This window comes from Theropithecus gelada, chromosome 2 (genome assembly GCF_003255815.1).
Source record: "Theropithecus gelada isolate Dixy chromosome 2, Tgel_1.0, whole genome shotgun sequence".
NCBI classification, from domain to species: Eukaryota; Metazoa; Chordata; class Mammalia; order Primates; family Cercopithecidae; genus Theropithecus; species Theropithecus gelada.
The window spans coordinates 20,139,998-20,155,828 of record NC_037669.1 but is presented as its reverse complement, the minus strand read 5'-3'; the positions used below and the strand labels follow the sequence as shown (position 1 = coordinate 20,155,828).

Sequence of the window (15,831 nt, the reverse complement as noted above, 5' to 3'; positions counted from 1 at the left end):
ATGGAATACTATGCAGCCATGAAAAAGGATGAGTTCATTTCCTTTGTAGAGACATGGATGAAGCTGGAAACCATCATTCTCAGCAAACTATTGGAAGGACAAAAAAACCAAACACCGCATGTTCCCACTCACAGGTGGGAACTGAACAATGAGAACACTTGGACACAGGAAGGGGAGCATCACACATTGGGGCCTGTTGTGGGGTCAGGGGAGTGGAGAGGGATAGCATTAGGAGATAGACTTAATGTAAATGACGAGTTAATGAGTGCAGCACACCAACATGGCACATGTATACATATGTAACAAACCTGCACGTTGTGCACATGTACCTTAGAACTTAAATTAAAAAAAAAACAAAAAAAACAGAAAAAGAACTTGGCTTAATTTTTTCTGTATAACTGAACAGCTTTAAAGCAAAACAAAAAAAGGGCATCACATAGTAAGAATTTAATAAGGAAAATCATACACAAAGAAAACCACAGGCCAGGTGTGGTGGCTCATGCCTATAATCCCAGCACTTTGGGAGACCAAGGCGGGCAGATCACCTGAAGTCAGGAGTTCATGACTATCTGGCCAGCATGGTGAGACCCGGTCTCTACTAAAAATATAAAATTAGCCAGGCGTGGTGGCGGGCGCCTGTAATCCCAGCTACTTGGGAGGCTGAGGCAGGAGAATTGCTTGAACCTGGGAGGCGGAGGTTGCAGTGAGCCGAGATCACACCACTGCACTCCAGCCTGGGCCAAAGGAGCGAAACTCCGTCTCAAAAAAAGAAAAAAAAAAGAAACCCAAAACTCACAATGATATGAAGTCTTTATTCACAGACAACTTTTGATGGGGATGGGCAGTATCTTATTACAACCCCGTACATCCACTTAAATTGGCACAAGGTTTATCTGTAAGTTTTATACCTTAAAATGTACTTGAGTTGAAAACTAAACTGATGGGGAGAATAAATCAACATTATTTAATACTCAAGTCCTAAGTAAAAGCAGAATACTCAAAATTGGCACTAGTATAAAATTTTCTTTAAAATTTCATTGGTTAGAAGAGATCAAACAATCATTTCAGATATCTCTATTAGTTTTACTCTAATCACACTCTTTTTCAAGTATTATGGTGATCAATTTTCCCTGCAAACTTGCAAGGCAGAAACAACTGACCTCCCCGCAAAATCTAACTTCAGTTAACAAGGGATGATACTCAGTGTTTCTCACATTAAAGGAATTCAGAATCATGCTCTGGCTGTAACAGGAGTGAGCACAGAGAACTTCATGTTAGCTGTTTGGTATCACTGTCGAAATCCACGGCTTCTTTCTGCATACCTTATGACAGTGCCACGTGTACATCCTTAATCAAATACTGTTAATTTTTAATGCATGAGTTTTTTATTTGAGGATCAAACAAGTTAAGAATTAAGTTTGAAATAAGAAGGAAAAAAAAGAAAAATATCTTAATGTACTATAGATTTGAATTACCCTATGAAACCAGATTTTTTTTTTAAAGTTTCCAACAAAATGAACTGGATAGTGTGAGTCCTCTGTTTCTCATATCCAGCGGTAGATATCAGCTCCCTCTCGTAAGGCAAATATTTCTGCTTATGCCCTCACAAATGGACTGGTCCTCCACTGTGCCACCTCCTCTTACCACAAATTCTGAAATTTCTGGCAGAAAAGAGATCTGTCAAAACAGGTTACTTGTATTTTTATTGGTTCCTCCAGACCATGACGACATTTCCTGATAGGCAGTGCCAGGAAACTATTAATGTCTGTGAGAAGCAGTGAAAGTTCTTATGAGTATAAACTGTCTGGTGTCCCAGGAGACTAAAGCCTGAAGGAACCACTAGTTTTTAGACTGTGACATTGATTCCACTGGCTGCTGTATCAGAAATCCAAAACACCACTATCAGAGAAGAAGAAAAAGTGTCTTTCTAAAAAGAAAGGCCTGGAACACACAACCAGCGATTTCCTTTCTCTTAACCACTTGCCTGCTTAGAACAGAGCACCTGAGCATTATATGGGCAGCTAATGGCTGGCTCAGTTAACGCTGCTGCACAAATTAGGTAATTTATTCAAGAAGTTAATAGATCTTTTCCCAAGCAGGAGGGGTAATAATGCCTACACCAGGATGAGGAGAGTGTGGCTTTCCCTACAAATGATAGAAAGAATGCAGCTAACATCCATGTGCAGAAATAGAATTGCACCTTTTTGAAGGACCTAGGTGGTCCTGCTGATGCCGGAAGAGCACTGTGCTAATGCTCACTATGTGAGCACTTGACGCTGCTGAGCCTTAAAGGAAGCAGGAGCTTACAGAATACATGAAACTAAATGAACAAAACTTGTTTGAGGCACTAGACTTGTATGAGGCTTTCAAGTATGTCAACTGATCTATTATGAAGTGCCCAAATCATGTGGGTACTTGCTAACATTCTATCTGGGTTTGTGGAGCAGAACGGCAGCTCCCTGCACTGTCACGTCCCTCTATTTCACAGTGCCACCTGCTGGGCGAGGCTGAGAGCAAGCTGAACTTTCTTGGGAGTGGTACCTGTGAATTCACAAAATAACCTCTGAAATCACAAAGAGAAGAAACATCTTCAAGACCAGCCTGGTCAACATGGTGGAACTCCGTCTCTACTAAAAATACAAAAATTAGCCAGGCATGGTGGTGGGTGCCTGTAATCCCAGCTACTTGGGAGGCTGAGGCAGGAGAATTGCTTGAACCTGGGAGACGGAGGTTGCAGTGAGCCGAGATGGTGCAACTGCATTCCAGCCTGGGCAACAGAGCAAGACTCAGTCTCAAAAAAACAAAAACCAAAAAACTATTGTTTCAGAATTTTTCATGTTTTAGAAAAGTAAACTGATACATATACTATGTATGATATGAAACTTGCAGTGGGTTATTTGGCAGCACCCACTAATCCAACATTAATATTCCTGTATCAAGATATATGAATATTTAAACTGTTAAAGAATCTAGATAGACTTGTGTGTTAGTACAGATGATGTTTTGTAGTTAAATGTGTTTACTGAGTCAAAAGATACTATATCTGTCTCTCTGACACACACACACACACACACACACACACACACAGGCTCTTTCTCTCATCATTCATGTTTATCTCACTATGCCTCCATCCAGGTTTATAATAACATGGCAAAACTGCCTTAAAGGCCATTTACACATCTACTAGCAGTGTGCAAGTACACCTCCTCATTCACTGTATCTTTGTCAATACCAGGTATCACCATTAAAAAATTTGCCAGTTTGACACACACAAAAAAATGGTATTTCTTTGATTAAACGTGCATTTCTCTGATTGCCTTGGAGTTTCACATATGCTCCATGTAATCTTTCACAATTTTATGAAGTAGTTATTCCTAAATTCCCATCATTAATGGTGGATTCAGGTTGGCTTGACTTTAAAGCTTATGCTGTGGAGGCACTTAAAAAGGTTCTTGGAGGTGCCTTGGCTCTTTGGGACACAGACTGACACAAGGACATGAATGACTTGCCCGAGTGGTAGGGTAGGGACAGTTTTGATTGCATCTGTTTACTAATATTGTGCTTCTCTACTGTGCTTCTCTATTGCACTATACCCAGAGTCCTCCTGGGTGGCCATTAAAGCCTCTATGAAATGTCAGCCCACTTCACTCAAGGGTTGGATAGAAACCACAGAGACTATTTCAAAGTTGTGTGGTATATATTTAGCACCTACTCAGTGTGCAGTACAGTTTTTAAGCTAGTTAATCATTAATCAGTTTATTATCAAACCAGTATACTACTGAAAATGGAATCATCTAGATAATCTTGTGAATTCTAGTTGTTCTTCCTTCTCCCTAAGGGCTTACATTTACATTAAATAAACCTGTATCTGAATAAAATTTGCAAAATTCTGATGATTTGACGGCATTTTAGATGATGTGAATTTACCTGAAAATCACTCACTATCCTCAATCATGTATACTAATGGAGGAATGGGAAGAATCAGAGCCAGGGATTCAACAGACATTCCAAAAGCCTCCACCTTTCTTATATATACAACCTTCACCAGGGTGCTTAGTTACCTGCTTTCCAAGTTATGAGTTTCTAGACTTTCACCTGCGCCACAGGGAGGCCAGAATAACTTGTATAAATGCCAAGAAAGGCAAGAAGAGAGAAAGGGTCATGATAATTCAGTTTGAATAGGGATATCTTAGTTTAGTTCAACTGTGAAGCTAAAATTTCCCTATTTAAAACCAACCAACCAACCAACCAACCAACCAACCAACCAACAAGATCAGAAACATAGCCAGGGCTTCAGAGTTGCAAAGCTCCTATATTCTAGGTGACTGGTGCCCTGGGAATATGCATCTCAGTGGCCCTGTGACAGTTAACCTAATCACAGTCCATGTTTGCCCTTCTGTATACAAAGCACACTTGACTGAGGAATCTCACTCAATATGTGTATGGGACACACATTTTTATGTGTCTTCTGAAGAAGACAAATATTCTTTTGAGACAGAATATCCTGTGAGAAAACAAGTAATGACTGGCTATAAATATGGTATGGTCATGTAAAAATCTTTAAACTATGACCCAGGATTTCAGGAGTTGGTCTGGTCCCTGGGTGGTTTAAGAAGTACAGCCTTCCACATTATCCTTGCTTTAATCACCACTATCCATGACATCACCATCCAAACGATTTATTTAGTCTGTTTTCAAGATCACCACATGGCAAATGACTGCCTACACAAACAAAACAATTCAGTTCCATAAGAATTCTTTGCAAATGAGACCCCTGGAGAAATAAAAAAGTGTAATTGTCAACTGAAACACACTTTAATTTCTGTAAGAGGTTTTATAAATGAGTGATTGACTCTCATTAAAATAATAACAAGAAAAGATCCCACAAAGAGCTGCAGGAGGCATTTCTGAATCTAGCAGACATGGTAAAACAAAATCATTATACTGCTGTCAGCTCTTAGCTATCAGAAATTCCAGTTTGAATTCAGACACTGACAGGTGGGCAAGGGAAAATAGATGGTAATCTCTTGAAGAGTAAAGACCATGTCTCTAACTTCTCTTAGCCATTATAGCAGTGGCTCTCAAACTTTAATGTGCATTAGAATAATCTGGAAGGGTTTTAAAAGTACATATTGCTGGGCCACATTCCCAGAGTTTCCGATTCAGAAGGTCCAGTGTGGGGCCCAATACTTTACATATCTAAAAAGTCCCCAGGTGATACTGTTGATCCAGGGGCCATATTTGAGCACCACTACCTTACAGCATAGAACACAGTATTAGGTAAATGATACCTGGCAATAAACATTTACTGATGGAATTGAATTCGTATTGAAATATAACGTTTTATTCTTCACCTTGAATCTGAATATGAACTGAGAGGCTGTTGGACTAATTAGATACAAGAATACGGCTGGTGATATCAACTGACTGGTGATGACATAGCAAGGAAAACAAATCAAGTGTCATTGGCACCTCAGCTTTATAATGGTGACAACTATGGGGCACTGTGGCAGTGGTAAAATGGTTAAAGTGAATACTTTTTTCATTAGGCAGAAAGAGTAAGATGAAAAGTGGAAGACCAAGAACGAAATCTTAGAAAAATGGCTTATATGTGGTTGACAATAGTTTCTAGGATGAGGCAGCCAGAGGTAGATGGAGGATGCAGACAATATGTGGTTCAACAGAACTGGGATTGGATCTAGACTGCCATAATGTTAGCAGGATGATATTAGGCAAAGTTACTTAATCCCTCTGACTCTCCATTTCCTTACCTGTGAGTTGGATAATAATGCCTATTATGAAGGTTAGACTGGTCTGAGAACTGCAATTTAGAGCAACGGTTCTCAAACTATAGCAGGAAAAAGAATTATCTGGATATTCTTGTTAAAACATAGGAGCTTATTAAAACATGGATTGCTGGATTGTACTCCCAGAGATTCAGATTCAGTGAGTCTGGGGTGGGGCCTGGGAACCCGCATTGTTACATTACACTAAGTAGATTGCCCAGTGTATATATTAATTATATATACATTTCATACTCTGTCTTATAATTCAGGCACTTGGGCTCATAGTTTACAATCTTATGAGACTGACCCTAAAGCAAGAACTGTGTCTTGTTCCTCATCTCACACATAATGCCTCGCAGTGTTTTGCTATGCACACGTGTATGTGTGTGTGTGTTTAACGTATGTTGGCAGATATACATTGCATAGGCAGCAACAGGAATACATGTTTGTTAGTCCCCCTGCCCCACCACCCTGCCCCCAGGCCCCCAGCCAAATCTCTGCCCTCTACTGATCTTTTTACTGTGTGGAAATCCAACTGCTGAATTCCTTAAAAAAATTAGCTGTTTGTCAAATTGACTCTCATGTAGTAGACAGCAACACGGAACTTATTACAGTGTTCTTACAGATGAGTATGATTTGCCAACATGCCCTTAATGAATCTGAAGCTAAAGAAAATCAGCAAGTGGAAATCAAAAGTTCCAATAGGTCTGTAGGCATCTTCCAAGCCCTTTTGCCAGTCTCCCTTCCTCCGCTCCAGGGCCTTCTATCCTCTGGAGAGCCAAAGGATCTTTAAGTTCTCTGCATATAATAGTGGGTGGCATTTGTCAAAACATAAAGCATGAAAACCAGCTACCCCATAAATTAAGCCAAAAAGTCACAGCACACTTAACGCAGTAAGGTGCTGGCAAACACAAACACCGTTGCACATTGAATGAGTGGCTTTAATGTTAAAAAAAAAAAAAAAAATGGTGTTGGGGGAGGGGGAGTCAGGACTAGCTGGAAAAAGAGAGGCCGTGGGACTGGGGAGCTGGTGGCAAATTGGTCCTTTAGGATACACAGGAAATGGTCAGAAGTTTTGTCTATTAGTAAGTTAAACTGCAAAGCAGAAGCTCATGAAATGTTTACTTTGATACATCCTCCCCTTTCCCAAACCACCACACATCTTAAATACATTCCCAGAAGACAACCCCACAATCCTAACAGGAAAGAGCCCTTGAAGGTTTACAGCAGACCTCAAATTCACTTTCAAAATCTCCATTCTTCTGGGTTCTCTGAAACCAGAAGCAACAAAACAAAGACCAAACAAAACAAGAACTCTTCCACCTGCTTCTAGAGGTCCAGAAAGTTGAGGTTTGAAAGGAGAACTAGAAGCAACTTTTCCAACCTGAAGTGTGAACATTCAATACTGGCACCAACGGGTTTGGCTGACAGTATGTATTCCTGACAGTCTTGGGGGTAAACATGTGGCGAGATTTTAACATTTAATTAGGTTTTTCTCTATACTTCAAATAACAGAACAAATCAGTTTATTTCTTTAATGGAATCCTCTTTACAGAGAGAAGAAATTAGATGCTTTAAAAATTAGTTTTCCTCTATACACTGAAGTCCAGAGTTCTGATGAAATTTTATTCAGGTTGACTTTTTTTCTTGCAACCTTGCATACTAGAAAAAAAACCAACACACACAATTCACTAACCAGTTAAAAAGTGGTATTTAATGAAAAGTCAAGTCCCCAGATTAAAATAATCCTTAAAATAACTTTTAAAAGACTATCAAACTCTGGATGAGAAAGTATTCAGATTTGCATATTAGTTGCTAACTATGCAGGGTGGGAGAGAAGCTTAGGAGTCTTTAAATTTGATTTATAAAGTTTCTTTTTCTTTTTTTTTTTTTTAAGTAAATTCACCTGGAGAAAATGAAGGCCATCATTCTTTGAGTTACAGTAAAAAGCTATTCAGATAATAATACTATAATAATAATTACACTAAGAATAAGAATACAATAATTCAGATATATAGTAATAAGTCATTCAGGCCCTTCAATGGTTGGTTGAGATCATTATAATACTGAATGTGGAACCAATTTTTAAATTTTCTGTTAAAATTTTATTTTTAAACTGAGGAGAAAGGGAAAAATGAGAAGCAGTACCAGGGCTTATTTGGGAACAAGTGAGCCAGAGGTGAAGTTCTGGGGCAAGCAGATTTTAAATGGACAACAAGTAGTGGGTGAAGGTACTGATACCTCAGCAGTAAAAACGAAACAAAACAAAACAGGGTGCCAAGTGGTAAAATAATGACAAAGAGGCATTTAATATAGTTCAAAGTTCTTCTGACTTTGGCCTCAATGAACTCCAAATGCCATTTTGAGGATGCCTGAGAACTCCTAGAAATTTTGCCTTTATGTGTCATTTCTATCCTCCTTTCATGCTGAACAAAAGGTCTGCTGGCTCAGAGAGATTAAGCAAGCTGCTCAAGGTTATAGGACTAGAACCAGGTCTCCTGATGTCCCCTTTGTACAAGCAACTGAGAGTTGGGGGACTAGTTATCACAGTAATCCAGGCTGGAGGGGAGGAGGCTTGGGCCAGACCGGTATAGGGTGAATGCTGAGGAACCAGGACAAAGCTTTTTCACAATGACATCTCAGCCTGGAGGAAGAGTTTATTTCTTTAAGCCTAAGATATATGGCTTTTAAATTTCTTTTATGGTTTTGAGATTTTTGAAATTAGTATGCAGCTTAGAATCAATGTTAAAAGGGAAGCAGCAGAGGTGATGTAGCTCTAATTGCCCACACATGTGTCAACACATAGATCTTTTGGAAAAGACTGAAGCACTTCAGAGCCTGGAGAGGTTGGTGTGACTGACTCCGGTATGGGGGACTGGCTGCAAGGCATGCAAAACACAGGGGACTAATGGAGAAGTAATGAAGCTAAGGCTTAAAGGGCTCGAAATCTTCTGTTAAAAGAAGACAGGATAACCACAAGTGGATATTTCCAGATCTCTAAGTATTACTTGGGAAGTAATATAGAGTGGTGGTTAACAATAAAGGCTCTCAATTTGGGAAGATGAAAAAGTGTGTGGAGATGAGTAGTAGTCTTGGTTGCATAACAATGTGAATGTTCTTAATGCTATTAAACTGAACAGTTAGCAACAGTTAAAATGACAGATTTTGTATTATATATATTTTACCACAATAAATAAATAAATGAAAAAAAAAGTGAAGTCTCTGGAATCAGTCTTCTTGGCTTCAAATCTTGCCTCTGATATTTCCTACCTGTGAGATGGGTATTGCACTAACTTCTCTGTGCTTCAGTTTTCTCACCTCAGAATGGGAGGATAACGGCACGTACGTACCTCGGATGTAGTGAGGATTAAATGAATTCATATGTGTAAAGCACTTAGAACAGCACCTAGAATGCAATAAAGGCCCAAGAATGCTAGTGGTTGTTAATGGTGTTGCAATTATTAGTACTGCTCTTATTATGAGGTAAAGCAATTTTTAAAAAAAAGTTCCAGCTTCTTTCTCTTCTTCTTCTCCTTCTCTGCAGGAGGTATTGATAAGAAATAAAATAGTGAAAATGTGGGTAGAAGGAGGAAGAAAGTAAAACAAGGGCCTGGGAAAATTAACACCGTGGAATAACCAAGAATTGCCTACGTCGGCCAAACATTTAAGTTTTAATCTCTAAGCAAAACTGTGTGGGGTCTTCAACCACCTGTGAAGATTCTGGAAAGTCACGTGCTTGGCCCCAACTTGGACTCACCGCACCTGGCTGTCTAGAGATGAGGAGTCTCTCATTGCACAAACATACTCACTGTGTACAGAGGGATCACTTGTTTTTGGTATTTTAGGTTTATTTGGAAGACAGTATAGTTTTTAAAATCCAAAAATTGTACACTTCCTTCCTGATTTTTAATTTTTTTAAAAAAATTTTAACAGTGCCTTTCTGCCTTGATTAGAATGAAAGGTCACCTTCTATGTGCACATCTACTGGCCACGTAAGAGAGAAAGCCCTGCTAATAAATCTTGGGGCAAAGCATGTGGTTTCTGTGTGTGGCTATTGCTATGCTGCATCTCATCACCTCATGTGGTTAATGAGGACGTGGTTCTGCAGCTTGCACCTCCATTTCAAAGGCATATAGGCCACTGATAGATCTGCATGGCTCAAGCAGATGCCCTATTTGTTTTTTATTTTTTCAAGACAAGATCTGGCTCTATTGCCCAGGATGGATTGCAGTGGTGTGTGATCTTGGCTCACTGCAACCTCCGCCTCCCAGGCTCAAGCTATCCTCCCACCTCAGCTTCCAGAGTAGCTGGGACTATAGGCACACACCCTATGCCTGGCTAAACCTTGTATTTTTTGTGGAGACGGGGTTTCACTATATTGCCCAGACTGGTCTCAAATTTGTGAGCTCAAGCTATCTGTCTGCTTCAGCCTCCCAAAGTGCTGGGACTACAGGTGTGAGCCACTGCGCCGAGCCCCTATTTGCTTCTTAGGTGGTGGTTTTTACTCAGTGAGACGTGGTAGCTAAGAGTTTTTATGTATTTTTTTTTTTCCTTGGGTGGAGATGTTATTCTATTGTGCTGTGATTTCATTTTCTTGTTTTCGTTCAGGGCATTGGCATACTTTAAAGCTACTTTGCTAGGACAGGGAGCTGCCTTCTCTTAGAAGGGCATCAGGAAGACAGGTTTTGGATGTGGTGTAAAGGGATGGAAAGAGGTGGAGTGGGAAACAGTTGAACTGCTAAGGCAAGAGTCTCCTCATGGTTTCTCCTTGCATGGTACTTCACTCCTTTACCTTGCAACAGATTTTATTTTCTCAAATAGTAGATCAAAAAACCTTTAGTGGCTCTGCATGACATAGAAATTAAGTCTCAACATCTTCAGTCTGGCACCGGAGCCCACCCACCATGAGACACACACCTCCAGTTTCCTCAAATCCCTTTACCATGCCTGGCACAGCTGAGGGCACATGTACCTGGAGCCCATCTTCCCCCCATTTCCCCAGCCCTCCTCCTCCTCCTTTCCCACACTCCAGCAGGAAAACTGCCTGGGTGACCCTTAGTCATATGGGCTACATTTTAAATTAATCGTTTCATACATGTGTGATTTACCTCACTAACCAGGCCAGAACTCCCCAAGCTGGAGGCTCATAGGTTGAATCCAGTCCACATGCATGTTTTGTTTGGCCTACATGATGTTTTTGAAGAATATGAATTAGTTGTCAGCATGTTTTAAAAATTGAGAGATGACACATACACACAGAAATCTGGATTTCTGATTTCTCTTGACAAACTGGAAGCTCTGACAATTCTAGGCCAGCACATATGGATGGTTCCAATCAGATGGAGCTGTGTAAAGACTCACTTCTTCTGGCATGACGGGTCCTTTTCATTACCGTACAGTCCCAATCACTACTCTGTCCTGCACCTGGCCCCCTCCTGCTCACTCATAAACCTTCTTGGCTCTTAACGCTGTTTGAATCTTCAGCCTCCAAACTGCACCCTCTACCCTGGGAGGACAGAGCCTTTGTCTTCATCTCCTCACCTCCTCAGGGCCTAGCACACCATTATTTACTAACAGGTGCTAAAAAAAAAAAAAAAAAAAAAAAAAAAAAAGCTTCCTGAATGAATGGAAGAAAGGCTAGAATGAAGAAGCAGATGAAAGCAGATGATCACGAAGATGAGGCTAAAAGAAAACCATAGACAAGGACACCGGCATGAAGCATTTTTTATTGTCTCAAAAAAGATGTCACAGGGAAGGCTTGTCCCATTACAGCCTCAAATATCAGAGATTTATAAAGCCCTTTAAGGAAAAAGAGAAAATTAAGAGGCGTTGTATTTTTAAAATGATAGCTTCCCAGAAACTGGACAGAAACAAACGAGACTATCTAATGAAGGTCTTCAACTCCAAGTATATGTTTTTGCGTCAACAGTGAAGTGAGTCAATCTGTTCTTTCTTTTAAGGAAAACCATGAAACTTTAAGCTTTACTTTGTAGTGCGGACCAGGTAAAAGAGAAATTACCCTAAAGACAGCCTTCATTTCAAGTCTATCTACAAAATCTAAAAAGAAAAACACTAGAAGAGATGGATGTTACCAAGGACCCTTTCCTGAGTTTGCACCAAATGCCTTGTCCATGCTGTCCAAACCGCCCCTTTGCGCTCAAATGCAAGTTAGAAGATCAGAAAGAAAAGGGTTCTAGAATACTAAACACATCACTCAACTACTAAACTTTATTTTAAACTTCACATATGAAACTGGCTCCAGAAGAGAAGCCATGGCTTAACTCAATGTTCTAACAAAGGAGGTTATACACATCCTCCTTCTACTGAAAAGCCTCTGAGTGGGACAGTCAGGAAAAACGGGTCCTATGGTCTGTTGATGCTTCTGGGTTTGAGGGTGTAAAATGAAGTCAGTTTGTGGTGAGGTGCTTGGGAATTCAGAGGAGAAAAAAAGTGGAGAGAAACTTCTCAGTTTGTCCACCAAGGGATTTGTGTTTGAAATGAAAGTTGGAGGAGCAAAAGCTGAGCAAAGCTTTAGATTGGGGATGTGAGTATCTCAAGCTGCCGGGACAGAGAGGAGTTCATCAACGGGAAGCTTGTAGAAGCATCCAAGAACAGACATGTGCCTCACTTGACTATGTGTCAAGTTTTCTCTGCCTGCCTTCAGAGGTGACCTCATTTTTCATTGCAAAGAATAACAATGGAAAATCATACCCATTTATAAGCATCTGATTGTACAAAGTTTCATTCCGTAAGTTGGAGCTCATCACAGTTTCTAAAATCCCCAACTCTGTTCAGTGCCTTGAACATAGAACACCATTCCGATGCCTCTTAATTTTCTGCCTGAGAGAGGCAGCAGGGTATAGAGAGTAATAGCATGGGCTCTAGAGTCAGATAGATAGGGGTCTCAGTCTTGGTTCTGCCAGTCAGTAAATGTGGAGCCCTAGAAATGTTAGGTAACTTCCCTAGCCAGTTTCCTCAACTGCAAAAAGAAAATTAAAAAATATACATATTGCCTGGGATTACTCTGAGGCATGAGTGGGAGAATGGACACAAAACACTTAGCATAGTACCTCACAGAAAGTCAGCCTCTAATAACTAGCTATTGTCATCAGACTCTCACAATGTCGAAAGATTTAGATGATCAGTTGGGTTAAAGGTCATCAGGATCTTTGAGGAATGCATAGAAGTTGGCCTGGCATTGTGCTCACAGTTGTTAATTCTAAACAAGGATGAGGGCAGTGACCCTGTTAAAAAAACGTAGAGTTTCAGTGATTTTTCCAGGAGCAGGGATAGGTTATGCTGAGCCAGCCATGCTCACATCTATACCTTCTGTGACCAAATGCATGCATTTATGAAACACCTGGGCAAGCAGGGGGCTTCTCTGCATGAAACCAACTGTCCCATATGGGGCCTGATCCCACAGCCTTGGATTTCAACCAGCTGAACTAACTGGTGACAGATAACCAACTGGACATTCCCTGTTGGCAGGAGGTGAGCAGACTTTTACAGAGACATATCACGAGACCTTTAATGAGATGCAGAACACAAAATGCATTTTAGTGTTACTCGAGAACATGTAATGTTTCAGAGTTTAGAGAAACCGCAGCTACTCTGTCCATTCCAATTTATGAGCAGATTCTATAGCTTGAGAGGTCTGGGCTTTTATTAGCCTTTTTCCTTGATGATGTAATGAGTATTTGAAACTGACATGCCTAAGGCTGGGCAAGAAGCCTGGCCTAGAGATCATGCTATCTTTCCTTAAAGTAACATCTCACTGCATTTCTGGTTTCCTGTAGAAAGATTAGACACTTGGAGAACATAGTCACAGAATATTAGAATGGGAAGGGTCTTTAGTCACCTAGTCCACTGGAGGGGCAGAGAAGCCACGTGGCAGGCAAAGATTATACAGCTAAATCCTGGCTCTGCCAGCACCAGAGCTTCTCAGACTCCAGGTCCAGGGCTTTCCACTAAAATCTGCTGCCCTAGCCAGCCAATCATTAGTTCTCTTACAGAGCTACCCCAAAGTTGTGGGAAAAATCACTTGCCCATTTTTCTTTTTTTTTTTCTTTTCTGAGACAGAGTCTCGCTGGAGTGCAGTAGCGCGATCTCAGCTCACTGCAAGCCCTCCTGGGTTCGCGCCATTCTTCTGCCTCAGCCACCGGAGTAGTTGGGACTATAGGCGCCCGCCACGACGCCCGGCTAATTTTTTTTTTTTTTTTGTATTTTTAGTAGAGACGCGGTTTCACCGTGTTAGCCAGGATGGTCTTGATCTCCTGACCTTGTGATCCGCCCGCCTTGGCCTCCCAAAGTGCTGGGATTATAGGAGTGAGCCATCACGCCTGGCCCCTTTTTTTTTTTTTTTTTTTTTTTTGAGACGGAGTCTTGCTCTGTCGCCCAGGCTGGAGTGCAGTGGCCGGATCTCAGCTCACTGCAAGCTCCGCCTCCCGGGTTTACGCCATTCTCCTGCCTCAGCCTCCCGAGTAGTTGGGACTACAGGCGCCCACCACCTCGCCCGGCTAGTTTTTTGTATTTTTTAGTAGAGACGGGGTTTCACTGTGTTAGCCAGGATGGTCTCGATCTCCTGACCTCGTGATCCGCCCGTCTCGGCCTCCCAAAGTGCTGGGATTACAGGCTTGAGCCACCGCGCCCGGCCCATTTTTTTTTTTTAATAGTCTGGAGCTGCTACCTGGTTGTTCCAGCTTCCTAGAAACTCAACATTAGCTGTGTTAATTATATTATGACAAACTTGTTAATCACAAGCAGATAAAGCCAGTAAGTGCTGGAAGCATTTCTGACCTAGAGGCTAAAATGTTAATGATATCTCTATTTAGCTCAACAAGAGCAGATTATAAACTTTCGTTATCTTTGTATCACCAGGTAGTAAGCATTCAGCCACTGAAATTTATTTTAATATGAAATAACTTTTGTTTAAAATAAGTATTTCTAGGCTATAAGTTTCTAAAAAGCCTCCCATAAAAATTTAAAAAGTAGATGGGAGGTCTGGAATATGTAACAATGTTTATGGAAGGATGCATTGGAGACTTGTCAGTTTATCAGCTGGAAATGTGGGGGAATCCCAGAGCTGAGAGTCAGACTTGATTCCTAGCCAGAGTCTTGCCACACCCTCAGCTGGTAATAATATTTGGTATCCCACCATTTTTGTAATGTAAAATGCGCCTACGTAGCTTTCTTCTCTACTCCCTGCCTTCTCCTCCCTTCAAGCCCCAGCTTAAGACCTTGGTATACCATAGCTCGCACTTTCATGCTACTTTGAGCAAATATGAATCTTCTTTTATCTGTGTCTTATTTCCCCAACCAGATCAAGTAGGCTATCCTTCTCCAAATGCCTAAGACTAAGCTTGGACTCCATATACTTGTGTTGTCCACAATACAATCTATCCTATCAGAAAAATGAGGGTACTATACAGATAATCTTTGGACTCCTTGAAGGTAGTTATAAAAAACTTCATATCTACCCTTCATATTGTAGAAGGATAATTTAATATAAACAAGAAAGAATGTGTATAATATTAAAAACATTCTGAAATTTAAGGCTAAATTTAAGAGTAATCACAAAAATTACTCTTCTTTCAAGAATGTTTGACTACTAAAGAACAGGGAGAGGAAGAGATTAAAATATAAATGTGAAAATGAGCATATCAAAATGCTGGCTGTGGTTTTTAATCTAGGTGGTATAGCAATGGGTAATTTATATTTTTATCTTTGCATATTTGTATATTTTCCACATTCAATGAACACGGGCTACTCTTATAAACTCTAAAATAAAGGTAAAGACAGTCTTTAGTATTTACAAATATGTATGGAGAGATAAATCAGTTTTTTTCTAGCATTAGATAGTGATTGTCACAATGTGGTAACATGTCCTAGGAATTCCCGAGAACAGCATGTGGCCACATGGATCATACAGTCAACATGATTTTCTATCGCCTGGATGGATTGAGTGCGCCCGTGATGTTGGGGATAACAGAACTAAGAGGTGTTCAGTAATGCTAAAGATACTAAGGAAAGCAACAGAGATGTTGTT

The 15,831-nt window shown here is 40.5% G+C and overlaps 2 protein-coding genes across 3 annotated transcripts in view; one reads left to right on the top strand and one right to left on the bottom strand.

The window, feature by feature from the left end:
* CMSS1 (cms1 ribosomal small subunit homolog (yeast)) overlaps positions 1-15,831 on the bottom strand; it is a 373,543-nt gene that overhangs the window by 113,241 nt on the left and 244,471 nt on the right. The gene's annotated exons all lie outside the window — the stretch shown is intronic.
* The window catches only part of FILIP1L (filamin A interacting protein 1 like), a 292,938-nt gene that overhangs the window by 47,573 nt on the left and 229,534 nt on the right, over positions 1-15,831 (top strand). The window lies entirely within an intron of this gene.